Consider the following 16,882-nt stretch of genomic DNA (forward strand, 5'->3'; position numbering starts at 1 on the left):
TACGTTGAAGTGTTTTAACTCTTATTCCAAAAACTTACAATTCACTTTGGAAGTAGAAAACTTGGAACAATGTGTACCTTTCTTAGACACAAAAGTACAAAGACAAGATGATGTTATAAAGTTAAAATGGCATAGAAAAGAAACCCACTCAAACAAAATGATCCATTATAATTCAGACCATAACATAAATATAAAAATTAACATGATAAAACAAATGAAAAATAGAATAAGAAGAATATGTCATGAGTCTTACATACAGGAGGGAATACAAAATTTATTGGAGATATTAAGACAGAACGGATATCCCTATGGAATGTTGAAGAAATTATTGTATGCAAGTGACACCACAAAAGCACCACAACTAATAAGAAGCGAGGAAGAAACAGAGGAAATTCATTATGCATCATACCCAAATATACATGGATTAACAAAAAAACTAATAAATATATTTAAACATGAAAAAGTGAAAATTGCTATTTATAATAAAAAAACTGTGGGCAATTTATATACAAAATTAAAAGATCCTATTCAAACACTATTAAAAAGCAACGTAGTCTATGAAGTAAAATGTGAAGATTGCGAAAAAATATACATAGGACATACATCTCAATCGTTGAAAAGCAGATTGGCATTACACAAATCAGATATTGCAAAACATCCGGATAGATGCGCACTAGCAACCCATGCATTCAATTTAAATCATAAAATAAATTTCGAAGAAGCAAAGGTGTTAAAAACGGAAAAAAATTACAAAAAAAGGTTGATATTGGAAATGATAGAGATAAATAAACAGGAAAATATTATTAACAAAAAAACAGACACAAATAATTTGAGTGCTATATATGGATATTTGTTAGAAAAATCGGAAGAAAACATATACTTTTTCGATGGTCCAGTTGACGAGTGAAAGGGAGAAGGCAGATTACGAAAGTGTCAAAAACAAACAAAACAATTTACCTATCTAGCCAGTTGACACAAAGGAGAAAAAATAAATAAATTAAATATTTTAAGTAATATATTTTGGTTGTGAAAAAAATGTTTTTATTTTGTTGACGTTTCAAATTGAAGAAAATTATTGTCGTTTTAATGTCCAAAGGATCAATGTGAATTGAATTAAGACAAATGTTTTGTAGTTTTGCAAGTTTCCTGAACATAACCTCACATTCTGTAAGTGAATTATTAACGAAGTTATTGTTAAACTGAATATGTGAAGGATTTGTATTGTATTTCAGAAGCCCTGAAGAAGAATTAAATAAATTCGAAAGCTTGGCAAGGAATAAAGAGTTTTCTTTTATTCTCCAAAATAATCGAGTCGTTTGACCCTTATATATATATATATATATAATGTTATTAAGTATCTTTCTGGTTGTAATAAAAACAGCTGTGTTTCTCTGTAAATAACAAAGCTTTTATTATTATATACACTATTTACACTTACATACATGATCTAGAATATTAATCCTACCTGTAAATAACAAAGAAACAACATTCAATGTTCTTATTCACTAATTTGTCGTTAGATAAATTTCACAATATTGCAACTCACTGTATTCGGAATGAATTCATCGATCATACTGATGATACGTTTGCGAATTTAACAACGTTCCGTATTGGTATTAAGCAATCTGATTCATTGACCTGACTACTCGCGTAATTCAATCAGATCGAGGAAATTCCTTACATCTCCCCCCTTAAGACAAAAAATTTTTTGGTACAAGAAAATTTTGCGTGAATTACAATATTGCAAAAATTATATAAATTTATATTTAAGTATATGCTAAGGTTTTCATTAACAAGGTTTTGGAATGAGCTTCGAAATGTGAAATATATTTGATTCTGATTTCTTATGTCCTATATCAATTTCATATATTGAATTCGATATCTTCTTCAAAATTTTATATGGCCCGATTCTCACTTCATCTAATTTCTTCCGGTTCATTCTATTGCCATTTTCAATGTACACTAAATCTCCCACATTAAAGTCGAACTCCTTCCTATTTTTGTCATATAATTTCTTATTATACTCATGATATTTTATACTATTCCTATATGCAGTCATTCTATCGTTTTCTAGTTGATTATAATTTTTATTTTTTTTCAGTTCATTCGGTAATATTGATGTATCTTCGCCCTCTAATAAATATTTTGGACTAAATTTCGTCACTGTATGCTCAGTTTCATTGTATTGATCTATGCAGTTATGAGCTACAGTTGTCCATGCATGCTTATTTTTTCCTTCGTTCGTTGTACATCTTATCTTATTTACTAAGGTTTGGTTGAGTCTTTCATTTAAACCATTCGAAAATGGTGCATTAACTCCTGTAAAAATCATTGTAATCCCTTTTTTCACTAAAAAATTTTTGAAATCTTTAGAGTTTATACCTGGATATTGATCTGTCAAAAGTATTTGAACATCGTGATCTTTTAGTACATTTTCTGTTAGTTTAACAAAATCATTTGCATTTTGTGTTTTCGATGTTAATATGTAAGCATACCTTGAAAAGTGATCTACTAGGAGGTGAATATATTTTTTCGTGGATCTTGAGCCACCAAATCCACCTATTGTGTCTATGGAGACTATTTCGAATGGTTTTTTTGCGGGCCCAAGATGTGACATTAAGCCAATTTTGTTTTGTCCTCTTGTTTTATTTTTTATGCAAACCTCACAACATCTACATATTTTTCTTATGTTTTCTGATATATTTGCTGCTGTATAATGAGTGAGTATTTTGTTTTTCATTTGATTTATTCCAATATGACCAAATTCATTGTGTGTGTCCTTAATTAGTTTTTCACTGAATTCTTCTGACAGTAAAATTTTCTCTTTATTTCTTGCTTTTTTATAACACAAATTATTTTTACTGTCCATTCTCAGTCCATTTTTATTGATTTTTATATCTTTATTCTGCTTCTGGTCTTCTAAAATATCCTCTAATTTTATTAAGTTCACCACTTTTATCTTGTCTCCTTCTTCTTCTTCAGCGTCTAGCACCGGGTTTCTGCTTAAGCAATCTGCTTCTAAGTTATCCTTGCCCGGGCGATAAATTATCTCAAAGTCAAATTGCGACAAGTAATAAGTGAGATCTCCTAGTTCTTCGTCAGTTCTAGCTTTTATATTCATCTTTTCTAGAGGTTTGTGATCTGAAAATACTTTGAAGTGTTTACCTATAAGCCAATGTTGCCAATACTTTACGGATTCTTTTATTGCTATACATTCCAAATAAATTGCTTTTTTCTTTTTCTGTGATTCGTTCAATTTCTTGGAAAAATATGCTACTGGTTTTTCTGTTTTACTATTTTCGTTCAGTTGTGGTTGTTTTAAAACGGCACCTATGCCTTGCAAGCTTGCATCTGTATATATATGAATCGGTAAGCCTGGATCGAAAATGGCTAAAACTGGTTGGGTGCAAAGAAAATTTTTCATATAATCAAATACATTTTGACATTTTTCTGACCAAATGAATTCCTGTCCTTTTCTCAGTAAATTATGTAGTGGGTCTAAAGTTATTGAATTTTTTGGTATGTATTCGTTGTAAAAATTAATTTTACCCAAAAATTGTCGAACATTTTTTCTATTTTTTGGCACAGGAAAATTTCTTATCGATATTAAATTATCCTTCATTGGCGAGATCGTGTTATGTTTTATTATGTGGCCTAAATATTGTACTGAGTCGAGTGCATATGTGCATTTCGAGAGTTTTAATCGAAATCCTTCTTTCATGATTGCTTCTAATAACTGTGTCAAATGATCTATGTGTTCTTCAAAGGATTTTGAAAATATTAAAATGTCGTCTATATAGTTAACTGTGAACTCTGATAATTTGTGTTTTCTTATTATATTACTAAGAATTCTTTGGAAAATGGCCGGAGATGTTTTCAATCCGAATGGTAGGCAAGTCCATTGGAAGTGACCTTCTTGGGTTACAAATCCCGTTTTTCTTCTATCTTCAATTCGTAGAGGGATTGACCAAAAAGCAGAATTAATATCGAGCTTTGAAAAAAATTTGCAGTTTCTTGTTTTGATTACTAGGTCTTCTATTAATGGGAACGGTTGTGATTGAGGGACTATTATTCTGTTTAAATCTCTAAAATCTATGCATAATCTTGATCTTCTATTTTCATCTTTTTTAAAGGCTAAAGTTACCGGGGCAGCAAAAGGGCTATATGATTCTTCTATCAAATTTTTTTCAAGTAATTGAGATATTTGTACTTCTATTTCTTTCTTGTCATCAATTGTACATCTATAAGGCCTTTTACTACAATATTTATCTACTATGAGATCAATTCTTGCTTCATAGTCTTTTACGGTACCTATATCGTACTTATCTTTAGCAAAAATATTTTTATATTTGTTTACTAAATCTGTTATAACTTTTTTTTCAATATTATTCAAATGATTCATTGAAATATTAAAAGTATTTATCTCTACATGTTCATTAAAATTAATTTGATACTCATTCATTAATATATTAGATTCGGAATCTTTTTGTTCTATCTCTAATCTTTCATTTTGTATCAACTTAAATTTTTGAATACAATCTAGGCCTATAAGGAAATTGTACTTGAAATTTTCATTATTGATTATGAACACGTTTACATATTTTTCTATATTTAATATTTTTATTTTTAATTTTACCATACCATCTGTTTCATGAACACCATTAATCGTTCTCAAATTAGTTTTCTTTTTATAGCCATTTTTTGTCTTTACATTAATCAATTTAGCATTTATCAATGATATATTTGATCCTGGATCATAAATTGCAGGTATTTCCAAAATATCATTCAACCTAATTTTGAGTTCAATTAATGGTGGTACGATTAGTTTTTTGTATCATCGGTACTTAATTCTACATCTAAAGTTAAGTTATTTACTTGTCTCAGTTTGTTACCTTTCTTTTCTGGGTCTCTAAACCAACATTCCATTTCGGGATGAAATCTTGTTCCTTTGTTATTATCTTTGCATATTTACAAGGTATTTTTTCCGTTTTTCCTTTAAAGTCAGGCTTAAACTTTTTGACTTCTGAATTTTTTTTCATGGTTAAACGTTCTAATTTATTCAATTCATTATGTAGATCTTCAGATTTTACTATTTTTTCTCTATCAATTTTGTCTAATATGAAGTTGGGTAAACCCATAGCAATAAGATCAACAAGCGTATCACTATCCATAGTTTTTCTTACTTGTAATAGTAATTTTTCCTTCTTCATAGAATATTCTAATAGTGAGCCCGCTTGATATCTAAATGCTATTGCATATTTTATTGGAGACCAACCTTTACATGAGAAAGTCTTACAAAAATTTTCTCTCCAATCATTCCATTCTGCTGTGATAGTGAGTTTCAATAGAGTACAATCATACCAATCTGCAGCAACTTTTTCCATAAATGATTTCAAAATTTCTATTTTATTACAATTACATCAATTTCGAATCTTTCACATTCTTTTTCAAAACTTCTTAACCATTGCTCTGCATTTGCATTTTTTCCATCAAATTTTCCGATAGTAAATTCTGTGGCCAATTTACCCACATTTCTCTCTCCACTATTTTCTTGGTTTTTCTTCAGTATCTTCTCTAATAATTTTTCTAATGAATGTTCTGGAGCACTAGTACTTGTAGTTGTGTCACTGCTTTCTTCACTCACTTCCTCTAAGTATACGCTTTCAAACTGGATATTTCCATCCTCATCGAAATAAGTATTTCTCATTTCTTTTGTTAAACTCACCCACACTCTCCTTGTTTGGCCTCTTTGTGAGCAAGTTTTCTTGATTTTTGTATATGCCGCAGTTTTTAGTAATTCTACATGTAATAATGCATTTGAATACTCATTTGGGATTTTGAATGTATTTCCATCCGTTGTAGTTATTCTGGTCACACAAAGCACATTTGACTTCCCATCTGAAGCAGCCAGCATTTTGAATGTGAACTTCAACTTTTCCATAGTGATTTAAAACCAGAATGTTGTTTTATAATGTTATTAAGTATCTTTCTGGTTGTAATAAAAACAGCTGTGTTTCTCTGTAAATAACAAAGCTTTTATTATTATATACACTATTTACACTTACATACATGATCTAGAATATTAATCCTACCTGTAAATAACAAAGAAACAACATTCAATGTTCTTATTCACTAATTTGTCGTTAGATAAATTTCACAATATTGCAACTCACTGTATTCGGAATGAATTCATCGATCATACTGATGATACGTTTGCGAATTTAACAACGTTCCGTATTGGTATTAAGCAATCTGATTCATTGACCTGACTACTCGCGTAATTCAATCAGATCGAGGAAATTCCTTATATATATATATATATATATATATATATATATATATATATATATATATATATTATAAGTTAGATAAGGGGTGTGGGAAAATTGATAAGTGTTATAATGTCACTCTTCTTTATTTCATTTAGTCGACGTATCGATCCCGATGGGGACCTTCTTCAGGACTCTACAATAGCAATAGAAAACAGTCAAAATAAGGCAATCACAAATCATGTAAAAATAGTACATACCGAAATACAGAGTTGTAAAGATCTTATTTGAACACAAATCAATAGCTCTCAAGAAAGCAACTAACAAGAACATCAACAACTTCAGCGAAAAAAGATCTGATACTTCGTAAGTGAAGGGGTAGAAATCAATTATAATAAGTAAATAGGTAAACAGAATAATCAACAAAATGAGAGGTTGTCAAAAATGTTGTCAACCAGACTTGCCACAGAATACACGCACATGACAGATGAAACATAGAGTAGCATTAAATCACATTGGTCGCAGTAATTCACTCTCACCGAACTCAGAACAAATGCGATTTTTTTGAAAGATTCCATGCACCGAAACCAATCCCCTCTCACAGAAATGGCCTAGAACACAGAATTCATTTTTACGTTATCCCTACGACTGCTGAACTTCTTGAAATTCCTTCTGTATGTGATCCACCCAATTCTCTCCCACCGAACTGGTCATAATGAATCAAATAAGAATAGATGGAGCTGATATTATTTACATCCCTTCTGTAGTTCATCGAACAGGTTTGGCGTTTAATATGATACATCTCTAAGAAACATCTTTTTCTTCCACTAACTTCAATTTCTAGGATTTTGGTGGAATCATAATTCATTGGATGATCTTTGTCCCGGGTATGGTCTGCTAGGGCACAAATCTTACTTGAATTCTTGATGTCGCTTTTGTGTTGAGCAATCCTTCTCTTCAGAAGCTGAGACGTCTGACCAATGTACACCTCACTGCATATTGAACAAGGAATACAATATACCACACCACTCATGTTATCAACAGTCATCCTATCTTTCACTCGACTGTATAATCTGTCAATTTTAAAATAAGATTTCTGAATCAACATAATTTCTGTGGTCTTTAAGAGGTTAATTAATGCGTTTGTCATACCATTAATTAGGGGAATAGACAAGTAAAGAATTCTACCCGTGTTCTCAGTGTCCACAGTGGTGGATGCGCTCCTCTCTCCATTTGTTGGCCGTGTCGAAGGAGTGGTATTATAAATCAACCTGGACAATAACCTTTTTGGGTATCCATTCTCTAGCATCAACTGCATCAACAACCTCAGATTCTGCCGCCTTAGACTTGGATGGGCAACCTTTTCTATGCGATTCTTCAATCCTAAAATCATGTTTACCTTTTGTCCATGTGAATGATTAGAAAAATAGTGTATGTATCTCCCTGAACTTGTTGGTTTTCGGTACCAATCCAGAATCAGCCTATTTTCCAGTGTTCGAATCACCCTTGTATCCAGGAATGGGACTCCATTCGCTGTTTCTTCCTCCAAAGTAAACTGTATACTTTCATGTTCACTGTTAAACCTGTCTAGAACGAAAGCAATCTGGTCTTTAGGTACAGCACATATTAGATCATCAACATATTTCTTGATGAAAGGAATGTGGAAAGGAATACTAACAAGAATGCCGTCCAGAAGGAAATCCATTACTAATTCAGCAATGGATGGACTGAAGTTGGAACCCATAGGGGAACCGAGCACCTGCTTGAAGAACCTACCATTAAAAAGAAAATAGTTTGAAGAAAACAGGAACTTGATGGCATGGATGAATTCTTCTTTTGGTAGACTTGTGTGGTTTCTGATAGTATCCCACTTGTTCTCAACAGCTGAAACTGCCAACTCGACAGGAATGTTGGTGAAAAGAGATACAACGTCCAGGCTGATCAGGACATAATCAACAGGTAACTGGAAATCATTCACATACTGGGCAAAAGCAAAGGAATCTTCAATAAAATATCTACTTCTGGTAGAAGAAAGATATTTAGACAGGATGTCTGAAACAAAAACTGACAGTTTGGATGTGGGGGTGTTAACAGATGATATTATTATTGGTCTCAAGGCAAGAATGGGTTTGTGGATTTTTGGTAAACCGTATAATCTAGCTGGAACTGAATTGTAAATGTACAGTGATTTACCTTGTATTTGTGTTATGTGGCCCTCACTGACCCATCGTTTAATCAATGCATTACATTTACCTTGTATTGTAACGGTTGGATCTCTGTTAGTAAGAAGTTGGTAATATTGTTCATTAAGTAAAATTTTGTTGAAGAGCTCTATGTACTGATCCTTATCCATCAAAACCGTAACATTGCCTTTATCAGCCCGTAACACAAGCAATTCTTGATGTTCACTTAGGTATCTCTTACAGTGGTAAAATTCTCTCTGGAAAACATTATTAGTCCTTTTTCCAGGTTTGATGTAGTTTGTGATAATATTAACAGCTTGGGAACGTTTGATGTTCTTTCCCTCATCTGACAGTCTATCATTAAGGTCAATAATGCCCTCTACATCTGACAACAGCCTCGACATGGAAACCTCCCTTAAAGGAATATCAATGCCGAATTTGGGGCCCAGTGCTAGAAATTTCAATATTCTATCTGGTACAATAACAGTACTAACATTCTTAATCCACCTTTCCTGTGGTTCTACTTTCTTTCTTTCATCTGATAGAGCTCTCACCTTCATCAGATTTCTCTCCCTGATAGCAGCAAATTCTTTTCTGTACCTTCTGGACTGGTAAGTTTCAAAACGACTTAGCATCTCTGGTGGAAGCAACCCCTCCAAGATCTGCCACAACCTGGAAGAATCACACTCCATTCTTCATATCCTGCTCACAGTCACAGTGATCTCAAATTGAAGAACGAGACGTCTTGATTTCTCCAACATAGCCTGAACCTGTCTGGACGAACCTGAATCACTTGCTGAGCTGAACAAATAATTCATATTATTGGAAATATGTTTAGGAAGTAAACCCTGTCTTTTGCATTCCAAAAGGAACACTCTTCGGTTTCTATAAGATGCCAGTTTCATATTGTATGACGACCATGACTTCAACGCTTCATATGCTACTCTTCCATAGTTGTTTCTCACTTCTGCATAAAACCCCATGCTTAAATATCAACAATTTTAATTCCCAATATACAACAATAATTATAAGTTAGATAAGGGGTGTGGGAAAATTGATAAGTGTTATAATGTCACTCTTCTTTATTTCATTTAGTCGACGTTTCGATCCCGATAGGGACCTTCTTCAGGACTCTACAATAGCAATACTAAACATATTTCCAACAATATGAATTATTTGTTCAGCTCAGCAAGTGATTCAGGTTCGTCCAGACAGGTTCAGGCTATGTTGGAGAAATCAAGACGTCTCGTTCTTCAATTTGAGATCACTGTGACTGTGAGCAGGATAGGAAGAATGGAGTGTGATTCTTCCAGGTTGTGGCAGATCTTGGAGGGGTTGCTTCCACCAGAGATGCTAAGTCGTTTTGAAACTTACCAGTCCAGAAGGTACAGAAAAGAATTTGCTGCTATCAGGGAGATAAATCTGATGAAGGTGAGAGCTCTATCAGATGAAAGAAAGAAAGTAGAACCACAGGAAAGGTGGATTAAGAATGTTAGTACTGTTATTGTACCAGATAGAATATTGAAATTTCTAGCACTGGGCCCCAAATTCGGCATTGATATTCCTTTAAGGGAGGTTTCCATGTCGAGGCTGTTGTCAGATGTAGAGGGCATTATTGACCTTAATGATAGACTGTCAGATGAGGGAAAGAACATCAAACGTTCCCAAGCTGTTAATATTATCACAAACTACATCAAACCTGGAAGAAGGACTAATAATGTTTTCCAGAGAGAATTTTACCACTGTAAGAGATACCTAAGTGAACATCAAGAATTGCTTGTGTTACGGGCTGATAAAGGCAATGTTACGGTTTTGATGGATAAGGATCAGTACATAGAGCTCTCCAACAAAATTTTACTTAATGAACAATATTACCAACTTCTTACTAACAGAGATCCAACCGTTACAATACAAGGTAAATGTAATGCATTGATTAAACGATGGGTCAGTGAGGGCCACATAACACAAATACAAGGTAAATCACTGTACATTTACAATTCAGTTCCAGCTAGATTTTACGGTTTACCAAAAATCCACAAACCCATTCTTGCCTTGAGACCAATAATAATATCATCTGTTAACACCCCCACATCCAAACTGTCAGTTTTTGTTTCAGACATCCTGTCTAAATATCTTTCTTCTACCAGAAGTAGATATTTTATTGAAGATTCCTTTGCTTTTGCCCAGTATGTGAATGATTTCCAGTTACCTGTTGATTATGTCCTGATCAGCCTGGACGTTGTATCTCTTTTCACCAACATTCCTGTCGAGTTGGCAGTTTCAGCTGTTGAGAACAAGTGGGATACTATCAGAAACCACACAAGTCTACCAAAAGAAGAATTCATCCATGCCATCAAGTTCCTGTTTTCTTCAAACTATTTTCTTTTTAATGGTAGGTTCTTCAAGCAGGTGCTCGGTTCCCCTATGGGTTCCAACTTCAGTCCATCCATTGCTGAATTAGTAATGGATTTCCTTCTGGACGGCATTCTTGTTAGTATTCCTTTCCACATTCCTTTCATCAAGAAATATGTTGATGATCTAATATGTGCTGTACCTAAAGACCAGATTGCTTTCGTTCTAGACAGGTTTAACAGTGAACATGAAAGTATACAGTTTACTTTGGAGGAAGAAACAGCGAATGGAGTCCCATTCCTGGATACAAGGGTGATTCGAACACTGAAAAATAGGCTGATTCTGGATTGGTACCGAAAACCAACAAGTTCAGGGAGATACATACACTATTTTTCTAATCATTCACATGGACAAAATGTAAACATGATTTTAGGATTGAAGAATCGCATAGAAAAGGTTGCCCATCCAAGTCTAAGGCGGCAGAATCTGAGGTTGTTGATGCAGTTGATGCTAGAGAATGGATACCCAAAAAGGTTATTGTCCAGGTTGATTTATAATACCACTCCTTCGACACGGCCAACAAATGGAGAGAGGAGCGCATCCACCACTGTGGACCCTGAGAACACGGGTAGAATTCTTTACTTGTCTATTCCCCTAATTAATGGTATGACAAACGCATTAATTAACCTCTTAAAGACCACAGAAATTATGTTGATTCAGAAATCTTATTTTAAAATTGACAGATTATACAGTCAAGTGAAAGATAGGATGACTGTTGATAACATGAGTGGTGTGGTATATTGTATTCCTTGTTCAATATGCAGTGAGGTGTACATTGGTCAGACGTCTCAGCTTCTGAAGAGAAGGATTGCTCAACACAAAAGCGACATCAAGAATTCAAGTAAGATTTGTGCCCTAGCAGACCATACCCGGGACAAAGATCATCCAATGAATTATGATTCCACCAAAATCCTAGAAATTGAAGTTAGTGGAAGAAAAAGATGTTTCTTAGAGATGTATCATATTAAACGCCAAACCTGTTCGATGAACTACAGAAGGGATGTAAATAATATCAGCTCCATCTATTCTTATTTGATTCATTATGACCAGTTCGGTGGGAGAGAATTGGGTGGATCACATACAGAAGGAATTTCAACAAGTTCAGCAGTCGTAGGGATAACGTGAAAATGAATTCTGTTTCTAGGCCATTTCTGTGAGAGGGGATTGGTTTCGGTTCATGGAATCTTTCAAAAAAATCGCATTTGTTCTGAGTTCGGTGAGAGTGAATTACTGCGACCAATGTGATTTAATGCTACTCTATGTTTCATCTGTCATGTGCGTGTATTCTGTGGCAAGTCTGGTTGACAACATTTTTGACAACCTCTCATTTTGTTGATTATTCTGTTTACCTATTTACTTATTATAATTGATTTCTACTCCTTCACTTACGAAGTATCAGATCTTTTTTCGCTGAAGTTGTTGATGTTCTTGTTAGTTGCTTTCTTGAGAGCTATTGATTTGTGTTCAAATAAGATCTTTACAACTCTGTATTTCGGTATGTACTATTTTTACATGATTTGTGATTGCCTTATTTTGACTGTTTTCTATTGCTATTGTAGAGTCCTGAAGAAGGTCCCCATCGGGATCGAAACGTCGACTAAATGAAATAAAGAAGAGTGACATTATAACACTTATCAATTTTCCCACACCCCTTATCTAACTTATAACTATATATATATATATATATATATATATATATTCAGTCCCGTTAAACTTGGCAGGCTACCTCAGACCCATGTGATCCGAGTGGTTTCTTGAAGTGTATATATGAAAAATCAGCTGTTTGAAAATATAACTCCTTAGGCATCCAAAGAGGAGAAAACTTTTTTTTCATTCAAGAAAGTTATATATTTGGTTCTCTTTTTGAGACCCGTCACGTTCCGCCGACTTTTCATTCCCACATATACTCGACTGACATGTACGGCCGCCCTTGTCGATCCCAGCGGTGTTGTCAGATCTCAGGGTCTTATCGCGTCTATTCGATATACGATATTGTTATAATTGTATAAGTGGCGTTGAGAATTGAATAAGTGAAGATAATATTGCATTTTTCGCATGGTTCAGCTATTTCATGAAATATGTTTATCGAATCTCAACTGGTACTTTGAATGAATGAAAATTTGCTAGAAGGTCCGTAATTTTCTAATATCAAGAAATGATCTCAAACGATTGTAATTGAATCCTTTATGAAAAATCTGAGGTAAAACCGATTCTGTTTTTACATGCGATAACTTGCGAAAAGAACAAGCTACAGTCTCATAGCTTCTTGAGTAGCTTGATAATACGAAATCTTTGCGCGATTTCGAAGATAAAGCCGTCTGAAATTTTATTTCCTCAGTGTTAGAATGCTACCAATTCAATGAATTGAAATTTGGAAATCACTTGAACTACAATGGATCAATTGAATGGGCAGAATGAGTATGAATCAATCCGCTAGTGATTCAAGAATAAATATCGGATAAAATTTGAAATATCAGAAAATATCTGTCAGATGTCGATGGAATTTTAAGTTTTATGTGTAAGGGTGATAAGTCAGATGATTTGTCTCGAATTTCAGTTTTGTAATCATTATGCATCAAATCTAATCGATTGAACTCCGAATCAAACATAAATTGTTTTTGTTTGTGAATAATAATAAATTCAGAAAATATTGATATCGTACAATATATCCGCCACATCACAATTATATTATGTTTGTATCTGGAGTTAGTTGATGAAATATGTTATCTCAAATTTCGGTTATGTAGGTTTTTCACGTGAATCAATGAGTTCTTGTGTTTGAAGAGACCACAGCGAAACTTTCGTGAGATGTTGTATTTGATCGACCAGTTTTTGACTAAGTACATAAAAAGCAGGACGAACAATCAAATGATGTGGAATTTATAGCGAGAAAACATCGAGAAAAAATAATGGCAAAAGAGATATTATGATTTTGTCAATTGCTTAATACGTTTAATAGTAATAATTCTTAGTTACAACTAAATTGAATGAGATAAACATTCTTAGAATTTGTCTCAGAAACTGAAATCATCTGAAAAAATTAGAATGTGTGAAGGAAATAGATATTGTGAGCGGGTACTTGATTGAAAAACTCATTGAAAAAATAATAATGATAAAAACTCAAAATATCATATGACTGCAAGTCTGCAAACAAGGTTTGAAAATAACAAAACAAAAATAAAATGAATACTTTTCAGTCTCAATGAAATATTTTCGATAACAATCTATTTTTGCTGGAATTCTATATATAACAGGATTTTAATTCTAACTCAGTCATAATTCTGGAAACTTGGTGAATGCATGGAAATGAATTCCATACATTCATCTATTCTGGGAGGCTCCTTGTTCCTTACATGATTACATGAAGTGTTTGAAGTACTAAATTATTCTCCTCTTCTGACCATATGTGGCGTTCCTGTTTTATTTCTTTATTTTAAGTGCCACGTCAGTTGAAGAAGTATCAAATATTAGATTTTTCTTGAAAATTTCTGGGCTTTTCACTGCCATTATATTAAACAGAACCTAAATAAAACATTCAATATTCCTGCCTGATTTAGAAGGTGTACAGGGTGGGCAAATTTCGATGTTTTTGCACTACAACTTTTAATGAGCACAGAAAAATTGAGCTTTCTATTACAAGAGCAGTGTCCTTCCGTTAATCTGATTATCACTATGCTTTTCACTTATTTCTACCAAATTCAAATCTAGATATGTTTTGTAAATTGTTCATCTAAAAATTGATTCGGAAATAACGAAAAGATCCATATGATCGAATTCTTCAATCGAAGGTCTTGTAATGAGATGGATGTATCAGAATATTATTTTCATGGGTCTCCAGAATGAATAAGCACCATTTTAAATAGAATATGAAACATCGCATATAGGATTGAACTCAACAATATAATTACGAAGGGAACAAAATAATATTTAACCTAATAACGACAATAATGCACAGTCGACATATCTTCTCGATATGTCGCACCGAATTCAATAGATGAATATTTGAAACTGTGTTCAAGCAACCTAGGAAATTTTCTCCGAGTTCCTTTGAAAAAACATAACTTTGGGTCATAGCTTCGTAATTAAAAACCTTTTCGAAAACACGAGCACGCCACTGGATTCTACGTAAAAAAGTGTGTGTATAATGTTTAAATTTCGGAGCTCTAGCATCAGTATTAGCGGAGTTGTAAAAGTTTTTCGATATCGCCATTTTTCCAATTTTCGCATATAACTCGAAAACAAAAGGTGGCCAAAAATGAATTCTACCCTTGTTAGTTTCTCAGAACAAGAGACCGAGAATATGGGGTATCAGATTTTGTCTATCACCTCAGGTTTAGAAGTTGTAGTGCGAAAACATCGAAATTTGCCCACTCTGTTTGTAAATTAACTATTGAACTGCTCAAAATAGTCATCATTCATTTTTCATTGCAATTAAGTTTTGAAATCATTATACAAACGTGTTTTTTCAGATGTAAATCAGAAATATTTCTATGCAAAATAACGATTTTCTTCCTTCTGAAACATATAAAAAACTAAATATTAATTATTCATCAAACTTCAAAAATCATCGAAAGTTTTACTTTCACATGGCAAATATCATATTGTCAACTTCAGACAATGTTAATTATCGTTGGGCATCCAAATTTATGAATTTAGCATCGTTAGATTTGTCCCATTGATCACATTTGAAGAGCACCATTTATCAGATGAAAAATTCTGAAAAGAAAATACTCGGCAATGTTTAATTCAGAAAACTGTGTGGCCACCAAATTTATATGACGTTCACAGATTATAATGGAAAGGCTTTAGGATGATTTGCTTTGTGAAACTGAATTTTTTGACTATTTATATAGTTTCATGAGCAATTTATATATCATGTTAACATCATGAAAGGGAAATGAAAGCAATTTCATTTCTCATAGAAATTTATATGATATACATTTAAAAATCACAAGATTGTATCATAACTATAATAACTAATTGCAATGAAAAATGATTACACCAATAGATACTAATGAAAAAAGCGCCTGTAGAAGGTTTTTGTTTCATATCTATAGCACTAATGATAAAAATGTTATGGGAAATATTCTTTATACTCCATTTTCAAATTCTTGTTGCTTTAACACAGATATACAGAAAGGCAGACCAAGAAACATTTGAATGGACGGACATACAGAAGTACGAAAAAACAATCAGACATACGGATGAAATGACATACACACAAACAGGCATACTGACGTAAGGACAAACAAAGAATTTGACATACGATTTTTCATCAGGGAGTCGAACTCTATCGTTCGAGATAATTTTCGGCTTATTATGCGAAAACGAAAACTATTTTCCTCATCTTTAACATTCTGTGTTATTCGAATCAGAAATGCATGTATGAGGTCCTAGGGAAAAAATAAAATAATCTTGGCTAGGAATAACTTCTAATATATTTACACTATCTTCCGATCTGTAATGATGCCTCTTCGGTGCACATTGCTTAATATTAAGAACCTCTCTTTCAATGTCGATACCTACAATACAGATTTCAGTTGGGTAATAATTTGTATTAGGAGGATTGCTGGTAAGAGGTGAATAAACGTAGCACAGGATAGGGAGACATGGAAGCGGTTGAAAGAGACCTATGTCCAGGAGTGGACGAATACAGGTTGAAGAAGAAGAAGAATAATTTGTATCACTAAAATTAGTGAGGCTTTAATAAAATATTGCTTCAAACAATATCATGAACTAATGAAATTGTCTAATGGAGTAATCAGAATCTATTCTATAAAAAATTGTAATAATAATAATACTCATCACTACATAGTTGAATAATAATTCTCATAGCTGTCGCAATTTTTACTATTCATTTTAATCCGCGTGGACATAGTTCCTTCAGTTCTCAACACAACTTATGCCAGTTAAACGATGCTACAATAACCCGAAAATTTCACGCTCTTTTGAATGTCGAATAAACAAGATCGAATTAGACATGAGAGAACGCCCCACTCTGTATATAATTGTTATGGT

Source organism: Harmonia axyridis, chromosome 1 (genome assembly GCF_914767665.1).
Source record: "Harmonia axyridis chromosome 1, icHarAxyr1.1, whole genome shotgun sequence".
NCBI classification, from domain to species: Eukaryota; Metazoa; Arthropoda; class Insecta; order Coleoptera; family Coccinellidae; genus Harmonia; species Harmonia axyridis.